General features: G+C 38.6%; 1 protein-coding gene and 1 non-coding gene across 9 annotated transcripts in view; both read left to right on the top strand.

The window, feature by feature from the left end:
- The window catches only part of SIPA1L1 (signal induced proliferation associated 1 like 1), a 350,098-nt gene that overhangs the window by 156,224 nt on the left and 174,624 nt on the right, over positions 1–19,250 (top strand). For all 8 annotated transcript variants that reach the window (XM_012756105.3, XM_012756102.3, XM_012756107.3 and 5 more), the window contains one exon: positions 6,724–6,785. The gene's annotated coding sequence lies outside the window, so the exon portion shown is untranslated. The remainder of the gene's footprint in view (positions 1–6,723; positions 6,786–19,250) is intronic.
- On the top strand, positions 10,964–11,091 carry LOC142871780 (small nucleolar RNA SNORA51). Its single transcript, XR_012919968.1, has one exon. It is a non-coding gene; the product is annotated as a small nucleolar RNA SNORA51 (small nucleolar RNA).

Below are 19,250 nucleotides of genomic sequence, written 5' to 3'. Positions count from 1 at the left end.
ACTATGGCCTCGCCAAGTTGACATATAAAACTCACCATCACACCTACTGTGGTCTTAACGAGTGTGGAAAGACACTATGCGATTGGTGAAGTGTTAGGTCAGTAGATTTTAGAGCGCTGATGCCATCAGACATCCAGCTGAATGTTCATGCTTCCAGTCCTTAAAAACAATTCTGTTTTAGTGACAGTAGCACATGTATGGCCATGGTGAGGTCTGTGCGTGTTTATCCAACTTGTCTGTGAGGGCTGTCCTCCCTCGTTTTGAGGAGTTAAATATGACAGCTACGATTTGAGCCTGTTTCCTCCATGCTTATTTTTAGTGAAAAGATCTGTATATTGGCTGAACTTCAAAAATTTCATAAAGAACCTGATTATTTAGAATTCAGGCCAAATGCACAGTTGTTACTGTAGAGGGGAAGGCAAACATTACTTCCTGATGTATTCGGTGTGCTCTGAAGGAGAGAATGGAGAATTCGTGTAGCGAAATTATGGCTTAATAAATTCAACGACTGTTAGGCCGATACACTTAGCATATACCTTTGGGTATAAAAACTAATGGTTTGACGAAACATATCTCCAGTGTATTCTATAGCAGTTCATTTCTTCTGTTAACCTGTATAATGGCTTCTTAAGATGTCACCTCTACGTAAAATGAAAATCTTTTCTATGGGCTATGGAATTGCTCTTTTTGAAATAGTGCTGTTAGAAAGCAAACAATGAATTAGAGCTGAATCAGCCAGAACTGTCACTTGATGTCTCTATGTAACTTGCCATCTGTTTTAAAGATCTTGTACATACTGTCATCCATATAAAATATGGTCCATTATATTCTAAATTCTGAACACTATTATATAACATTTAAACCCAAGAGAAGTAGATGGTATCTTTGATGCCAATTTTAAATATGTAGCTGATGACTTTTTCAAGTTCTCAAAATGTAATTTTAAGTGGTGTAAAGAACCTCTTGCTCTGAGAGTGGTTACTAAGCTACTGGGGCACCTTACTTTAACCTCAGCCAGGTCAGCTTAGCAGTATGAAGTTGTTTTTTTAAAAAATCCAGTTATACTGATTTGAAAAGTTTGATTTTTTTTGGTTAAAAGTTCTGTTCATATACATGTATACAAATGAATTGATAATCTAATTGGTATGAGCCCAAGAAAAGCAGTCTCACCTGTCCCTGTAGCCAACTAGCAAAATAGCAGATTTTTAAAACTATTTTTAAAATATATTTTTTTCTTTTGAAAAACCACAATGAAAGTGATGCCTTCTCAAGTGTTTTAATTAGACTCTGAGAATTTTAAGTACCTTCCTCTATAACTAACCAATGAAATCTATGGTTTTGTTTTATTTTGTTTAATCTAGTATTTGCCAGTATTTTTGCTCCTCATTCATTTTGTGTTTGAATAAGTGCTATTTTAAAGTATGGCATACACACAGAAAGGTGCACAGAAAGGACAGGGAAATGAATTTCAAAAATTGAACTTATCTGTGAAGCCAGCTCCCTGTTCACGAAAATGAACAGATCTGAAACCAGGTTTTGGATTAAGGTTATGTATGACTTGTAACCTCTCATCTATCCATGTCTTTTTTAAAAAATAATCTCAGAATTTTTTTCTTTTCTTTTTTTTTTTTGAGACAGAGTCTCACTATGTGGCCCCAGCTAGAGTGTCATGTCACATAGCTCACTGCAACCTCAAACTCCTGGGCTCAAGTGAGTTCCCTAGCTCAGCCTCTGGAGTAGCTGGGACTACAGGCGCAGGCCATAATGTCCAGCTAAGTTTTTTCTATTTTTAGTAGAGATGGGGTCTTGCCCTTCCTCAAAGCTGATCTCAAACTCTTGACCTCAAGCAATCTTCCTGCCTCACCTCGCAGAGTGCTAGGAATACAGGTATGAGCCACCACGCCCAGCCAGAATTTCTTTTAAAAAATTGTAAAAATAGGTCAAATGGCTTCCATACACTCTTAACCCACCTTTCCCAAATGTTATTATCTTATATAACTATGGTGAAATTATGGAAATCAGGAAATTAACATTGATAACAATACTATTTACTAATCTCTAAACTGTATTTGAATTTTTATCAGCTGTTCCAGTAATGTCTTTTGTCTGACTGTAATCTAATCTAGGATCAAACATTGCATTTAGTTATGACTCATTTATCTCTTTTAATCTGTGGTGTTTGTCAAATGGTGGCTTTTCTATTTCTACCATTGTGACTCCATTTATCAATTCAAATTCTCCTATAGGAAAGTTTGGCCTTCTTTTCCATTTGCTTAAATATTCAGTTATTTATTTTTCTTAGTTTGGACTTTTAGATATTTGTTTTATTCTATGGATTATAATCTATTAATAAAATTTTTAATTTTATTATTCAAATTGTCCAAGATTTGGCCCCTTCAGTTTGGTTCCACCTTTTTTTTTTCTTCAATAAGTTGCTCTCTTTTTATAGCACTTCCTTACCTTTTGGTACCAAAAGATGTTCCAGGCTCATTTGGTAGTTTCCCTGCCCCAGTTTTGCAACCAGACATTTCTCCAAGTAGTTCCGGATCTTTTTATTGAAGGATAGTGTTTAGAAACCAATGTGTGGGTGCTAAGTGCATTCATTGCTACTGGGATATCATTGTTCCTAGGTGATCTCAGACCACAGAGCTGGCGGAAAAACAAACAAACTACACACACACACACACACACACACACACACACATATTTCTACATCTGTCTGTTCCTGTCTATCAGTCTATTGAAATACATATTATGAACCACGAGTTCATAGTGATACCTCTGATTCAAGTCCAATGCCATGGAGTTCATTCTAGCTTTTCCCCTTTCTTTGTCTCTACCCTCATTGTATATACTGGTGTCCAAAGTGCTTAGTTCTTTTCTTCTACATGCCCTTCAGTGTGGTTATGTTATATATTTGTAATGTAATTCATTTGTTACTTTTTGTGTTTATTTTAGGTTACCCCCTACGTACTGGTTTATTTTAATTCTTTGCTCTTTTATTTTGGGAAACATTACCGTGATTCTAAATGTCAAAACTATACAAAAAGATATATTTGGAGACTTGCCACTTCCCCTCTATACCTTGCTTTCCATTTTTATTCCCCTAGTTCCCACCCCAATAGCTCCAAAATGCTTGTAAGATAGAATTCGAACTTATGTAATTGACAAGTACATCATATTCTGGCTGCCTCTGATTTCTTGTTATTCCTCAGATATGACTGACTCATTCATGCCTCCCTGCCTTTGTACATCCTCTCCCTCTGCCTAGAATGATGTTTCTATTACCATTCTTACCTTGTTTATCTATCATTTTTCAAAACCCATTTCCATTCTTACCTCTATGGGAAGACTTCCTTATCTTATCCTCTTCCTGCTTGCATTTCACTGCCCCTACGTTTAATAATTCTGTCCTATTAATTTGTAGCTCCCATAGCACTTGTGCATGTTTCATAACTTCTATTTACATTTAATTTAAATCACTGATACACAGGCTTGCCAGCTTCTCTATGCTGTGAGCTCTAAGACAGGGACTTTTATCTTCACTTTCCAGCAACTAGGAGCATCCAGTTCCTTACATTCCAGTTATATAGTATAGTCAGTTCTTTTCACTTATTTTTCCTTTACTCCTCTTTTCATTTCCCTCATGATATAAGCCCATGCTGATGTGATGTAAGTCCTTGTAATGTGATACCCATGGTCTTGTCATCTCTGGCTTTTGCATAGTCTCTGTCTCTCCTAATGTATTGGGCCACAGCCTTGGTAACTTAATGACTTCCTGTGATTCCCTGGGAAGTTACAATATCTAATTAAATTATAAATATGGTGAAATGTAGTTTACTGTGTTTAGTGATAGGATGAAATCAAGGTATAGAAGTTGTTGAAAACACGCAGGTTTAGAAAGTCAAGATTGTATCATCTGTCAGGTTTGCTTCTTCACTTGAAAAAACTGAAAACTTCCTGCCCATTTCATCTGTTAGATTGGAAGAAATTTTTGTACTGGAAATAAAACCCTTCATCGGTCTTTTAAGAGCCTTAGGGAGCTTTAAAATTGTCATTATTTTTGTTCAAAGGCAAGTTCAGTGACCTTCCAAATTGTGTTTCTAAGCTGCTTATGTTACTTTCTATTCTGTATGGCTTATTCAGCAGATTATGTTAAAATGCAGGGCCTCCTTTCTCCCAGTCTCTTCTCCCATCTGTTACTTTCCTCTCTCCTTCTGTATTGCATTCACCTCCTGCCACTCCTGTGTGAGCTGTCTAATCATAGCTCATTCTGTCAAATCCTACATGAAACTTGGAAGAGGGGTTTAGTTGCAATGCAGGTATCACCCTGTAAATGAAGGAGAGCCTTCGAGAAGCTGCTCTGCTAGGGAACAAGGCTTGCCATCCCGGCAGTGTTTGATATCCAGGGATAACGGGCTATGGGAAAGCATCCACTAAGTGATGTGGCTCATAGTCTTTATTTATAAAAATTACTTAAAATTATTTTTAACGCAAAATGAAAACAAGTGCATCATAACTGTATACCTTAGTGGATTTTTCCAAATTGAACATAACCATGAAACTACCCAACTCAGGGAATCCAATATTACTAGCCCACCAAAATACCCTCTTCTCACCTCTCCCAGTCTTTGCCTCCTCCCACTCCCATTCCAAGGTAACTATGAGACTATTATGACTTACATAGCATTATCTATTTCTGAACTTTATACAACAGAATCATACACTGTATTCTGGCTTCTTTGTCTCAGCATTATTTTTGTGAGATTGTTCAGTGGTGTTGTCTTAGTTATGGTTCATTTATATTCATTGCTGTACAGCAGGCAAAACCTTATCCTGCACATTGGCTGTTTTTGTAAATAAAGTGTTATTGGAACACAGCCAAACCCATATATATATATATATTTTTTTTTTTTTTCTTTTTTCTTTTGAGACAGGGTCTCACTGGGTTGCCTGGGCTAGAGTACAGTGGCTGATCATAACGCTCTGCAACCTCAAACTCCTAGGCTCAAGAGATCCTCCTGTTTCAGCTTTTGGAGTAGCTGCTACTACAGGCATGCACCATGACATCTGGCAAATGTTTTTCTATTTTTCGTAGAGACAGGGTCTCTCTGTATTGCTCAGGCTGGTCTCAAACTCCTGACCTCTTACCTCAGCTTCCTAAAGTGCTGGGATTACAGGTGTGAGCCACTGTGCCTGGCCTTTCTTACTGTTTTGTAAGGCATCTTTATATATTCTGAATGAGTCTTTTGGTAGATACACATGTTGCAAATATTCTGTTTTGAGGCTTCCACTTTTATTCTTTTAATGATTTAAAACATTTTTACGAATCATAATGCAACAACATGGACAAATCTCACATACACTAAAGAAAGTGAAATTAGATGCAGTATTTGTAGATACATGCACAGTTATCCTCAGCTTTGTCATACCACCACCTGGAAACACCACTGTCTCTTGGAGCTTAATAAGATTTTTATGTTTTTCAGTCCTTTTTAATTGAGAGTGTGACTTGTTATATTGTTGTTTGTCCTAGGGTTTAGACAAGGACAGAGTTCTTAACTTTTTTCAATATTAAAAGCAATTTTACCTGTAATCCTAGCACTCTGGGAGGCCAAGGCAAGCGGATCGCTCAAGGTCAGAAGTTTGAAACCAGCTTGAGCAAGAGCGAGACCCTGTCTCTACTAAAAATAGAAAGAAATTAGCTGGACAACTGAAAATATATAGAAAAAAATTAGCCGGGCATGGTGGCACATGCCTGTAGTCCCAGCTACTCGGTAAGCTGAGGCAGTAGGATTCCTTGAGCCCAGGAGTTTGAGGTTGCTGTGAGCTAGGTTGACACCACGGCACTCTAGCCTGGGCAACAGAGCATGACCGTCTCCAAAAATAAAAGTAATTTTAGGGTCTTAAGAGTCTCTAGTTCTAAGGGTTTGTTAAACATTCCATGGTATGCTGAATATTCAATGATTTTTATTAAGCAAGATGATGTAGTATCAAATATTAGAATCAGATACATACTTTTTTTTTTCCTGAGAACTGTTTCCTCTGACCCCTAAATTTAGGAATTTAGAAATTGAAGCTGATTTATCTAGCTTCAAGTTGCATTGGATTGAATAGGTGAGTTGTGTGAAGTGATTTTTGAGATATGTTTAATAATTCTGTTTTTTCCCCTTTTTGTTTCAGTTTTATAAACAGCAGTCCAGGGCAATATTATTTGATAAAAATGTATTTTGTTGGGGTTTTCTTTGTGTCATCCTGTAGCACCTGAATGTGTTTTGGTTTTTGTTCTTTTTTTTTTTTTTTTTTTTTTTTTTTTTTTTTTTTATCAAGGACATCACTTGAAGCAAATGTTTTGGTTTTTGATGGTCAGATCTACAATAGAGGCAGATGATTTTGAAAATATTTAAAATAACTGGGCCTGGTCATGAATGCCTGTAGTCCCAGCTACTTAGGAGGCTTGAAGCAAGAGGGTCTCTTGAACCCAGGAGCTTGAGACCAGCCTGGGCAACATAGAGAGACCCTGTCTCAAAAAAAAAATTTTTTTTAGAGATACTCTAATGCTGAAGACATTTTCTATAATGTGTAATTTAAGTGCAACTCCTTACCTTAGAGAGGTTGATTTGCCTCTTTAAGAATAAAGATATTTGTGGAAGTTATGCAACTATTGTATTTTAGTGATATTTCTTATATATTTTAACAAGTTTTTTTCTTATTTTATTTCAGGTTATACATTATTAGTGTGGATGATGTTGTCTAAATTTCTATAGCCATGGCACAAGAATACAGTAAGTACTATGCCATACTTCCTATGACCTACCTACTTTCTAAAGTGTTGAATTTCTGTGTTTAAATTTCTGATTGGAGAAATGAAAATAAAGAAACAAAAATTGTTTAAATCTACTTTTCTCAAAGAGATCAACTCATTTGGTCCATCCACCTTTTGAGTCTATAGCTTTATATACACATATTCACAATAGGGTTTATTTCATGTTGTTACACCCCTTATTGCCCAGGCTATTCCTTGTAAATAATAACGGAGTGGACGAGAAGGTTGGATGCATATCGTGCATCCTTTCTATTCCTGATGTTACGGAGTTGAGGAACTGACTGCAGCTGCTGAGCCCTGATTAGGAGCAGTCCTATCCCTGCGTTACTAGTGATTGACTCTTGAACTCTGTCTCCATCAGCCAGTGTTGAGTGTTACCTGGCCTGCAGTTGGTTTCAGGGATGGTCCAATAATCCTGTTCTAGCCAGGGTGACTCTAGTGTAGGTTTGTTTGCCTAGAACTTCTGGCAGAAGTCTTCTCATACTTAGCACAGAGCAACAGGAAGATACTGCCTCTTTTCTTCTGGACGTTGTTGTGTGCTAGTGTGAGGTCTGGCATGGCTGCAGTGTTCTGGCTTCCAAGCAAGAAGCCACAGTGGGTGGAGGACGGAGTCCAGAATCCCAGGGAAACCGGCCCTGAAGCTTGCCCCTTCTCTGACGTCCAAGTGTTTGAGCCAATACATTTCCTTTTTGTTTAAGCCAGTTTGAGTTGGGAGCCAAAACATCCTAAGTGATTCACTTAATCTCCATTTTATTTTTAGTAATCCATTAGTTTCTCCCTGGGGAATGTGGGAGTAATTGCAAAGTGAGGCAAAATAATACTGTTAAATTAAACTGGCAGAGCGTGTTGGTGTTGACTGGCATACTCTTCACTCTTAACAGTTAGCAGGTAGTGATTTAGTGTTCAAAGACATGAGAATAAAATAGATCACTTTCAGATTTTCTCTTTTTTTCTCCCAGAAGATTTTGCCTTTTACTCAACCAACTTGGGCTGTGAATGCTGAGAAGGGTCTTGGTCTGCTGGCATAAAACCATCCCTTCGTTATAGGTGTGTTTGGCAGTGCAGATTTGCTCTTTGTGTTTTCTCAGAACTCAATACCCACACTTGTAATTCCTCGTTTGCTTTTATTTTTGAAAAATTAATAGAAATGTTTCAAATAGAAAAATACATAAGGCATAACATGACAAATATCCACATGTACCTCTTTCCACAACATGCAAGTGAAATGGAATGTTACCAATTCATTGCACAGTAAAAACCCAGGGTAATCCTCCCTAATGGCATTTTCTGTTAGGTTGGCTTAGGGTGGGAACCCAAAAAGTATGTATAGGATGAAATGCGGTTAATGGAAAACTTAGATAGTGATCGTAAAGCCTGTGAAACAAAAGCCACAGGAGTCTGGAGAGTCCAGAGGTTGTAAATCTAACTCTGACCACAGACACTTGCAGGAGTGCCCGTATTCCTGTCCCCCCTGATAAGGATGAAGCTACTGCCCCCCATCTCTGCAGGATGAGACCAAGAATGCAGGGTCCCAGAAACTGGTTGTTTGAAAAAGAATTTATTACAGTGGCTGTTCTGACCCAGTTGCTCACTCCCCCTGGAAAAACCCTTTATAAAACCCAAGGCTTTCCCCTTCCTAGTGGTTGATGCTTTCTTTGGCCTCCACCCATCTGCATCCAGATGCTCAAATAAATGGCATTTTGCTACACTTGAGGCTTCATGTGTCTCCTTTTGGCTCTGGACCTAACACTTTTCTTTCTCTGCCCTCAGCAGAGAAACCACAATCCTGGTTTTTTGGTCTTTGTTATTAACATGCATTCATTGTGCTTTTACTACATATGTATTGTATGATTTTTATGTGCTTTTGAATTCCGGGTAAGTGTAGATGCTATGTGCATTTATTGTTTAAAATCACCAGAGAGTTTAGAGTAAATTCAGGACCACTGAAAGAGGCTATAAATTTGTTTTTAGACACTTGTCAAAAAAATCTATTATTAGGCATCCTAGTGATATGTAATAAAATGTGTTAGATTTTAAATGGTTGATGAGTTTGAATCAACATGCTGTCAGCTTTTATCTTATCTACTGGTATTATACAAAGCGCTTTCCTCTGGTACTTGGTCTGCCATCGAGTTCGTCTTCTGAGCCTGCTTCTGCACTCCTGTGCAGGTTTGGAATGTGTAGGATACTTTCAGATCACTTGTATCATTAATGAGCTTTTTAGAGTATGTTAGCTGCTGTTCCATTTAAATAGCTTCAGTCATCCCGTGTTCAGAATGCGTGCTTTTGGCAAACTTAAGATAAGTCTATGCATTTTTCTGCATTGTGACAATTATCGATCATGTCTACAAAATCTACTTCTGTTCTTTATAAATTTGTTAGTTTGTCACTTTGTTGCTTGTATTGGTGGTAGTAGCTACTATAGAAGAGACATCCACTCCCACAAGCTGACTCTGAAGTTGTACCTTGACGCAGTGCTGTACCTTGATCACTTGGGCGCCTCCTTGGCAGTCTTTGCTGTGTGCTTATTTCACCTTATTTCCTTTGGGACCCAACAGTGGGTCTCAGAACCATTTTGTGCCTTGTTCTTTTTGTTTCTTTTTGAGACAGGGTCTTGTTCTGTCGCCCAGGCTAGAGTGCAGTGGGGTCACCATAGCTCACTGTAACCTCAAATTTCTGGGTTCCAGCCTCAGCCTTCTAAGTAGCTGAGACTACAGGTGCCTACCACAATGCCTGGGTAATTTTTCTATATTTTTTTAGAGCTGAGGTCTCACTATGTTGCTCAGGGTGGTCTCGAACTCCTGGGCTCAAGAGATCCTCCCACCTTGACCTCCCAAGCTGCTGGGATTATAGGTGTGAGCTACAGCTCTCAGCCCTGTATTTTCTTCGTCTGAACCATATCTTAAGTCTTTTAACTTCTACATTCAAAAAACTAATTCTTTTACTGTTGGAGGATTCATATTTCCCTTTGTTCTTGCTCGGAATGTTGCCTCCATGGAACTGAATGGTCAGTTCTACTCAGAAATCATTAATCCTTTCAACTTGGGGACCTGATGACTGATAAAGTATCAGAGAAAGATTTATGACAATGAAGAGAATTTCTGGTTCTTTTTTTTTTTTTTTTTGATGGTATCAATTTTGCTTAAATGTTTAGCATTTGGAAAAAAAAGTAGACTTAAAAGATCTTTCCCCCCTTAATTCATGCATAGTATGTCTATGTTACAGGAAAGAAAACAGTAACATCTTTTGTTGAAATTGAATCTTAAGTTTTTGAAAAATCAATTCAGTGAACTATTACTCTTATTTTTGTGTTTTGTGGGACGGTGTCTTCTTCTTACTATTATTATGTTATATATAAAAGGACTTGTAGACTTGGGTTGTTTTTATGCCTCAAAATGAAATGCTGCCCTGTGGGGGCTAGCCCCCTGGGCTGCGGGAGCTTCTAGACAGTGACTCAGCTCTGTAATTAGGTCCTGCTCTCCGCACCCTTGTTGACTTGAAAGCACTGGCCATAGACCATTTAGTCTGGGAAAGCAATACATGAATCATCTAAATTGGCACAAATTATCCGGAATGCTACTAGATGTTGCCTACCCTTTATTCTGTGATTGAGGGAATTAGAAAAGGAGACTTGTTCTTTGAAAGTACTACAGAGGGTCAGTATGCATTTGTGAAAATAACTCTCTTCCTGACAGAGTGAAAAGCACTGGAATATTTGACATTTGTAAGCAGTTCTGATTTCACGGGTCTGTCTTAGGAGCTTCCTCCATGCTTTGTACCTTTTCCCTTGTGAGGAAGACGCCATCCGTGGCCTGTCTTCCAGCTCCTGCTCCTAGCCCCGGTCCGACCCTTCTGGAAGGGCAATGTGGGGCTGTCTTGCTGCCTGGGCCGCTGCTTTGACACCCCCCCCCCACAGCACAACTGAGGCAGGGGGAAATCCTGGAAGCTTATATTGTGTCTCTTTTGCTTCCTTCTCACTAGTCCCACAAGTTAATTTCTCTCATCTTTGGAATGGAAATTTGATGTGTTTTCTCCCTTTTCTCAAAATAGTGGGTCAGCAGACTTATGGAGGCCTATTAGGCACTTGTCAATGAAGTGGGACAAAGTCATGTTTTTGTGTTTGCTCAATCATCAGTTGGCTTCCTCGTGCTCACCACGGGCTGTGCTCTAACCCCGACTATGGAATGGGAGGCAGAGTAAACCACCCCATGTATGCCTCCGCCCAGGCCCTGTGCCTAGTGTGTGTTGCGAATGGCAGAACATGGAGTTGGGGGGGGAGTAAGTTGATGATGTTTCAATCTATTTAAAAAATCAAAAGTTTTCTTTCTTTCTTTCAATTTATATCAAAACTTTAATATAATATTGTAAAGGTGAAGACATTTTTAAGTCACTTAGAGATAAAATCAAGACTTTCCCTAGATAGAGAGTAACTTTTCATTTGTTCTTTTCTTTTCGTTTTTTTCTGATGGGGTATTAAGGATCTTTCCCAGTGCTCATTATCTTACTGTGTCTGCTCTAAAGAGAAAAGGACAAGCAGATTTATCCATTCAGTAGCAAAAAGACTAGATTTTCAACTTGTAGTGTGAGTTGATTCTTAATATTTGGATAAATCTTTATTTTCATGTTAGAATACATGTGAGTGGGCATCTCAGAGGAATGCATCTTTTGGCAATAAGGGGAAGAAAGCCACAGCTCACTGTGTAATTTTGTGTTTCATAGGCCTAACTGCTGTTTTGTGTCTGTGGGTATAGATGCACATGCGTGTGAGTTAGGTTGTTTTTGTTAGTCTAGGGCATTGCTGTTTGTTAGACCATGTCACTTTCATTTTGGAGTTGCTGAAAATCACATGTTCAAAGTACAAAATTATCGTTTGCATATCTGCTGAGTTAAACTGAAAGATTTTAGAGTGAGTTTCTAAGAAACTGATCAGTAAAATATTTCTTGTCTGTAAATACTCTTTTTTAAAAAATTCCTTATTAGGTGGGTAGTTCAGACCTTTTCCCTAATATAAATCACAAAGACCCTCATTTTAGAAATTTAGGCTATGTTTATTTATAAAGAGCACCAGTTCACCAAGAAAGGACTTGATTAGTACCCCATTAGCCTTTTACTTAGTTTCTTTTTGCTGTTAGGAGCCAAGAGACCAGACGATGCTTCAGTACCAAAAACAAATCACCCAACCTTGTTACCCTTGGTTTTGTATGTGGCGTGAATAATTGGGTTATTAGCCAACACCTAAACAGAGGGGTGTTAAAAGTTCACCTTGAACAGGAATTTAATAATAGTTTTTGGCTTCTAAATTACTTTGAGTAAATTATTTTTTCCATGGCAGTGAGTATCTTTTAGAGGATGCAGTAATCTAAGACCTCAGTCAAGAACTCCAAAGTTCTTAATGGGTGGAAAAATATCTAAAGGAGTTTTATGTTTGATTATATTTTATTCCTTCCAGTAGCAGATGCCTTCTCAATTTTCTGAATGAATGCTAATCCCCAATGAAAGCTTCCCACCCTCATTTATTTTAAAATAAGTTTCTTCCTTAAACCAATTAAATAGAATTAGTCTGGTCTGTGGAGTTAAGTCCCCTCTGTAATCTGGAAAGCTCTACAAAACAGAGTATGTGCAGAGAGACCATCTGTCTCTATTTCTGTCTGAATATTTGGCCCCATCCCTAAAATTTGATGATATCCCCATTGTATTATTACTACCTAGTGGCCTCGATTCAAAGGCAGAGAAACCAGTATCCAGCCAGCCACTCTGCACATGTATGGAGTCTGCTGGTTGTAAAGATTTAGACCAAGGCCCAGCATTCATTATTACTATAATTTGATCCTTTAATTGTATTTTGACGATCATTTGGAATAACATCCATTCAGTTGTATTTGTTCAGAGCATCAAGAAAATCTCATTTAACACTCTGTTCTCAGCAACTTTAAAAAATAACTGTTATAAAAATAGTACATACTTGTGAAAAAATGTAGGAAATGCAGATAAAGACAAAAATGAAAACCATCTATAATTTCACCACCCAGAAGTGGCCATTATTGACATTGGCTAATAACGACGTGTTCTCAGTGAATGCAGAGCACAGCATGAAAGGAGGAGGGAAAACCCACACCAGGGAGGAATAAGGCACTGGTTGGAGGTGAGGGCAGCCAGACACTCTTAAATATCTATATATGGTATGTGTTAAACTTAACTTCTAACTGCAAGTATTTATTTCTGCTGGTGGTGATCATTTTGTCATAGTGATAAAGGAAAGAGCCGCTTGAAGGAGAAGCTGGGCACTGGCCTCTTCTGGTTAACTTTCGTTTCCGTTGAGTTTTAGGGAGAGGTTTTCTTGTGCAGGGCATGTTTTTCTCTGTGAGCATGAATTTTTGATTTCTAAGAGAAGTGATCATATAAAATGAACTGCTATATAGAAAGAGTAGGAGAATAACATACTTTTAAAAGAAATGCTTCCTGCTCTGCTGATAGAAGCATAGAAAAGTCAAGTCGTCAAAGGCTGCGTGTGGTAATGAGCAAGGGAAAACTGAATGTCAGAGTCCCTCCTGAATTTTTTTTTTTGAGACAGAGTCTCACTCTGTTGCCTGGGCTAGAGTGCAGTAGCCTCATCATAGCTCACTGTAACCTCAAACTCCTGGGCTCAAGCAATACTTCTGCCTTAACCTTCTGAGTAACTGGGATTACAGGTGTGTGCCACCATGCCCTGCTAATTTTTTTATTTTTTGTAGAGACAGAGTCTCACAGTGTTACCCAGGCTGGTCTCAGACTCCTGGGCTTGAGCGATCCTCTTGCCTCAGCCTCCCAAAGTGCTGGGATTACAGGCGTGAGCCACCATGCCAGGCCCCTCCTGGATTTTTAAAAATTACTTTTAGTTTACTGTATTCGTCCCCTCCCACATTCTAACTGATGTGCCTCTTCTTCTCTTTGCTACCTCCCTCTGTCTCTAGAACAGCTTCATGTAACTTAACACTACATTGCAAAGCTATGGAATTCTGCTAATTCTTTCACTAACTCAGATCTCTCTGATCATCCCACTGGCATTCTCTCATCCTTCAATTTACAGTAACTTGGGGTATTGTCTGGTTTTCAAATCATTACACTGCAAAGGTTCATGTAAGCAACAGACATCTTCTTGAAAGTATTTGTCCTTTGTGCTGTTTTGATGGTTTCTGAACATTTGTTTGCTGGTTTCCTTCTCTGATGATCAGAATAACTTAGTATACCACAGCCCTCTTCAGTTGCATTGGGTTTCTTTTAAGTGTCTGTGCTTAAGAGAAGCATTCTCTGTGAGCAGTGATGCACTTCAGCCAGTAATGGTCCCCACAGTTTCTTGTCCTGAAGCCATCATGGTATAAACAGAGCAATGATGAGAGCTTTGTCCTCTGCCCTCTCTTCCAAGTAAAGAGTGTAAACGTTGTTTTAAAGGAAGTCTGCATTTTGTGGTATCACTCAGTTTTCGAGCTGCATCCATTTAGATTTTAGCCTGGAATTCTTTGGGAAACTCCACCCCTGGAAGAAAATGATTTTTAAAAGAATGTGTTTCAGCAGCTGTTAATGTTAGCAAGAACAGAGCACTGTCTTTGAAGATTCTTCAGTTACACAACAACAGCTTGCTGGATCTCACTCCTGCAGTCCCCTCCACTGAGAGACTGATTTAAATCGTATAAAGCCAGTTCTTGTGGCTTGTGCCTGTAGTTCCAGCTACTAAGGAGGCTGAGGCGGGAGGATCACTTAGCCAGGAGTTTGAGACCAGCCTGGGTGACATTGTGAGACCTCATCTTTTAAAATAAATAAATTGTATTAGGCAAATATTGCCACATTCTAAATTATTTTATAACATATTGTTGGAAAATGCTCAAATTGTGATTCACTAATATTACAATGTGTTCTTAGTTTTAAGCATCAAATTGAGAGTTTAGCATTTAAATGGTTGAAGAACACACATTTTTATTTGTTTAACAATATTCATAAGTAGTAATTGTATTTTCCTGTTTGCTATTTTTTATGGGGCATTTAGGTTTTGTATGATCATATTTGATAGTTCTGAATGCTTATCTTTTTATACACACTGTTGAGGTTGTGTGTTTGTGTGGCTTCCTTGCACAGCACTTGTTAGATTTATTTCAGTTAACTATTCTCAGCCCTAATAGTAGTGACGTAAATAAAGGACCCTCCCTATGTGTTCATTTGCTATCTGTACTCATAACAAGTTACAACAGGATCTCTCTTTATCAGCAGCTTACCGATTCTATGCACAGATTGATGGGTTTTTGTTTTGTATGAGATTGTAGTGTGATCTTTTTAAAAAGGATTTAGATAAGGTGTTTTCAGTTGGTCTCCCATTCCTCGTTCTCATTCCTTTAGAGTGGGTTCCCTCCCCCCCATCTCCATCTCCATTTCCTCCCAACCCACCTTTTTTTTTTGAGATAGAGTCTTGCTTTGTTGCCCAGGCAAGAGCTCACTGCAGCCTCCACTCCAATTCCTGGGCTTAAGCGATCCTCCTGCCTCAGCCTCCTGAGTAGCTGAGGCTATAGGCATGTGCCACCATGCCTGCCTATTTTTTTTTTTTTTTTTTAGAGACAGGGGTCTTGCTGTAGCCCAGGCTGGTCTCCAACTCGTGGCCTCAGGGGATCCTCCTGTCTCAGCTTCTCAAAGTGCCAGGATTACAGGCATGAGCCACCATGCTTAGCCCCTTCTTTTTTGATGAGAGAGAACTTTGACTTTCTGGTAAGTGGAAGATGGGAGTAAAATCAAATTCAGGCAAAGAATGAAATGGTGGACCAGATCTGAGAAGAAAATTAGACAGAAAAGAGTTCAGGTAAGGAATTTGTAGTCTAAAAGATTAAAAAAAAATCTACAATTGCTCCTTTAACTGCTTTTGTGTTGTCCTAAATCACACCAGGTAACTGCCATTTTCTGATCAAGGTCTGAGGATCTTGTCTGAGTAATAGCTAACTTGTCAGTGTTTGTTTTTAGTAGATAATCATTTAATAGAAAGTTTGACTGATTTGCTAACTTATTAACTGCAGGGGGGGAAAAAGGCTCACTCTCTCCTTAAAATAGCCTTTCTAATTTTCTACCAGATGAATTCCTCCTTCATTAATTCTGTGAGGAGGCTAGGAAATAAGCTGAACACTTTATTTTTAATCTACTCTTCTTCTCAACTATTATACATTAAGATCACCCTTTTTCTCAAGAGGAGTGAGAAGTTATTTTCTCTTCAGGTTTTAAGTTGATGAGTTGTCTAGTTCCCAGTGAATTAATTTTCAACTATTCTTACATTTTTCCACTCCTAAACTAGATGAGTTAAAATTTTGTTCTGAAATTTTGCCACATCCTTTGATTCTTGGAATCCTCTAGAGGTGGTATTGAAACACAGCTTGGAATAATTGCTTTAGAAGTAATCCTTTTAATTGGTATATAGGGCCATCATCCTTTGCAAGGAAGGTGGTTGAATCTGTGAAGTCTGGCAGGATGGCATCTGGACTCGAGTATTTCTCTGATGCCATCTCTGGTTTGCTACTTCATATCTTCACATCTTTCTGCCCTATTGCCAGGTCTCTAAGCTTCATGATCAAGCTTACTTTCTGCCTAATTTTAAGATGGGGTCAGGGTTATGGTGCTTTTTGGAGTTTGTGTGTATGTTTTCTCATTTTTCTGGGTACAAAAAGGGCAAAATAGGGCCATTTCTGTAAGTTTCAGTGCTTGGCAAGTGACCAAAAAGAAGAAAGAAAGAGAATCTGGTTTCTTAAATAGTTATGGTCTTCGTTTTTCAGACTTAGTCCTGTTTTTACTGAGCGTGCATATCACTAACTGCAGTCTTGCAGTGTTGCTTTCAAATCCGGGAGAACACAGTAGTCTACAAAATAGCTTCCTAGTTACTGTTTCTCAGCTGGTTTTCAGCACAAGAGAAGATGCAATCATTTCAACTTTGTTACTTTTTTCTTCCAAGATCAGAAGGCCCCATTGTTCTTCCTATGATCTTTATAACGCCACGTGGTCTGTTTAGAGGACTTCAGTGCACACCCTGTTCAAGGTCTCTGCAGTGCTTCCTTCTCCTTGGTCCATTTTCCCAAAACCAGATAATGAATACAAAGCTACTCTCTCATAAGCTATAAAGTATCTACATGGGAGAAGGCATTGCCATTACTATTATTCTCTGCCTGAGTGGCCTGATGTCAATATTCTCTGCTCAGTTTGTGACCTCTGTGTGAGAACCCACTGCTTTTGACAGTACTGCTTCCAGGGAATAGCTATTTTTTCATTAGGCTGGCTATTACCTGCTTGGACCGTTTTGCAAAGGAAATCTAGAATATTTGCACATTGAACAAATGTGGAATATATTGCATTAAAATGAGTTGTTGGCATTTCATAATATTTACAAATGGAAGAGTTACTTACTGGCTTTTCTATATGGTGTTAGATTTCTATTGGAAGTTCCTGGCTACATGAAAACTAACTGGCCTTTGTAATTGGAGAGTAATCTCAGACAGTCTCCATCTAACTTCTTATTCAGAGAGAGGACTATTTCTCTGACAGATGGACTCGTAGCTTTGTTGAGCTTTTATATAGAATACTGATTCTTGCTTTGTGATCTGCCTTTCTGCCCTCGGGCTTTTCAGTTTGCACATATTGATATGAAAAACTCTTCTTTTGGAGAGATATATGACCCAGACTAGAGGAAATATAATTTGCAGGGAGAATTAAGGGAGGGGGAGCATTTCTTTCCCCTCTCTCCCAGAGTAACTGAGGAATTAAATCTATCACTGTAGCTAGAAAGTGGAACTGTTGTCTGTATCGTTAGCAACACCCTATGGGTGAGGAGATGCTGCTTCTGCTGCAAGATATTATCTGAGCGAGTGTCTCATTCAGTGGGTTGATGCCATCTCACGCTTGGAAGCAGGCCTAAATATGCTTCTGCACTGGCAGCAGCCCCTCGTCAGAAATGCTTTCTTGCATTTTATAGTAAACCTGTGTTGACTCTGATGGGATCTCTAAAAATACCGTATCAGAGAGATTTGACATTCCTCGTAGCTGGCCGGCAGTTTGCATTGACAAGCCTCTTGGAATTGTTTCAGAGCACTAATCGCTTGCTGTCAGCAGCTTGTTCTGCCGAGGGGACGAGCTGGGCTGATTACCGCGTGTTTTGTAGGACTGCCTGATTAGAAGGACATTTCTGAGCTCACATTGTCTCTTCTTTCCTTTCCAATATATATTGAAATCCAAATCCAAATCCCAGGAAAGGCTGATAAAACTGATTCATAGAATTTGTTTTCAGGAATTTCGGATTTTTAAAAAGCACAGTGTTAAAGTTAGGGCTAACAAAAATAGGTTATGTCAGTTATCTTGGAAGTGATGTCTTTGCTGAATGAGAAAAAAGAAGTATACAGTAGCAAGGGAAATACTTGATTCACCCTGGTGAAAACATTCTAACTATTGTTGTAACAGAATTCTCCTCTTTCAAGAGACATGGTTATTTAGGCATTAAATTATTTGAAATGAGGATGAAATCATGTAATGTTCAAAAAGAGTACTCAAATATAAAGAGAAAAGAAAGTCTAAGACAACAATCAGAACTTTTTCATGTGACATGGAAGATAATTTTTCTCCCTACCTCTGGTAAGAATAATTTACTACTCCATATGAGGCAAATTAGCTCCTTTATTGAGTCATTTCTTAAACGTTAAGTTCTGCCAATAGGTGAGTAAACCAACCTAGACAATACATTTTTAGAATATGTACATATTTAGAATGTCTGACTAATGTCGGGATTCTACTGTTTATTATATCTATGAGGGCTTCATTTTAAGGATAAGTAAATAAAAGTTCAAATGCATAGTTATTTGTTAAAAGTAACAAAACAAGACATTTAAAGAGCAAAGGAAACAGACGGGCTAGTGCATGTTCCTTTCTTTAAAAGTTAATCAACGTTGACACAATACATACATCATTCAAAAGAAAGATTCTAGTCCTTTGCCTGTTGTTCTCTTATTATGTCAGACAAGTATTATAGCTGTTGCACAGTAGTAACTTAAGGCTTCCCATACAGTACATTTCCTGCTGAATGGCTCAAAGGAATTGAAAGACACCTAAGAATCAGTGGCAGTTGATTGACTGTGGGGGTAAGGGAGAGGAAGGAGTCACAGACAGCTTTATGACAAGCCCCTGGATCCAACCGGTTAGAGAATAAAGCTACTTCTAGAGAGCACCCCCACTCCTTCATTTCTTCTCTTCTCCATCCTTTCCCCATCCTTTACGAAGTCCTCCTTTCCATTACTAACCTCTGCATTCTGTCTTCCCCAGTCCCTCTGCCTTCTCTGGGATGTGAATTCTCCAGTCATGTCCTTACATTCCCTCCTCCTCCCCCTCTCTTCATGCTTTTCCTTTGTCTGTGACTGCCCTCTGTCTCCTTCTCTAGCAC

This window comes from Microcebus murinus, chromosome 6, assembly GCF_040939455.1.
Source record: "Microcebus murinus isolate Inina chromosome 6, M.murinus_Inina_mat1.0, whole genome shotgun sequence".
Taxonomy (NCBI): Eukaryota; Metazoa; Chordata; class Mammalia; order Primates; family Cheirogaleidae; genus Microcebus; species Microcebus murinus.
The sequence above is the reverse complement of the archived record's forward strand: the minus strand, read 5'-3'. Positions and strand labels throughout refer to the sequence as shown.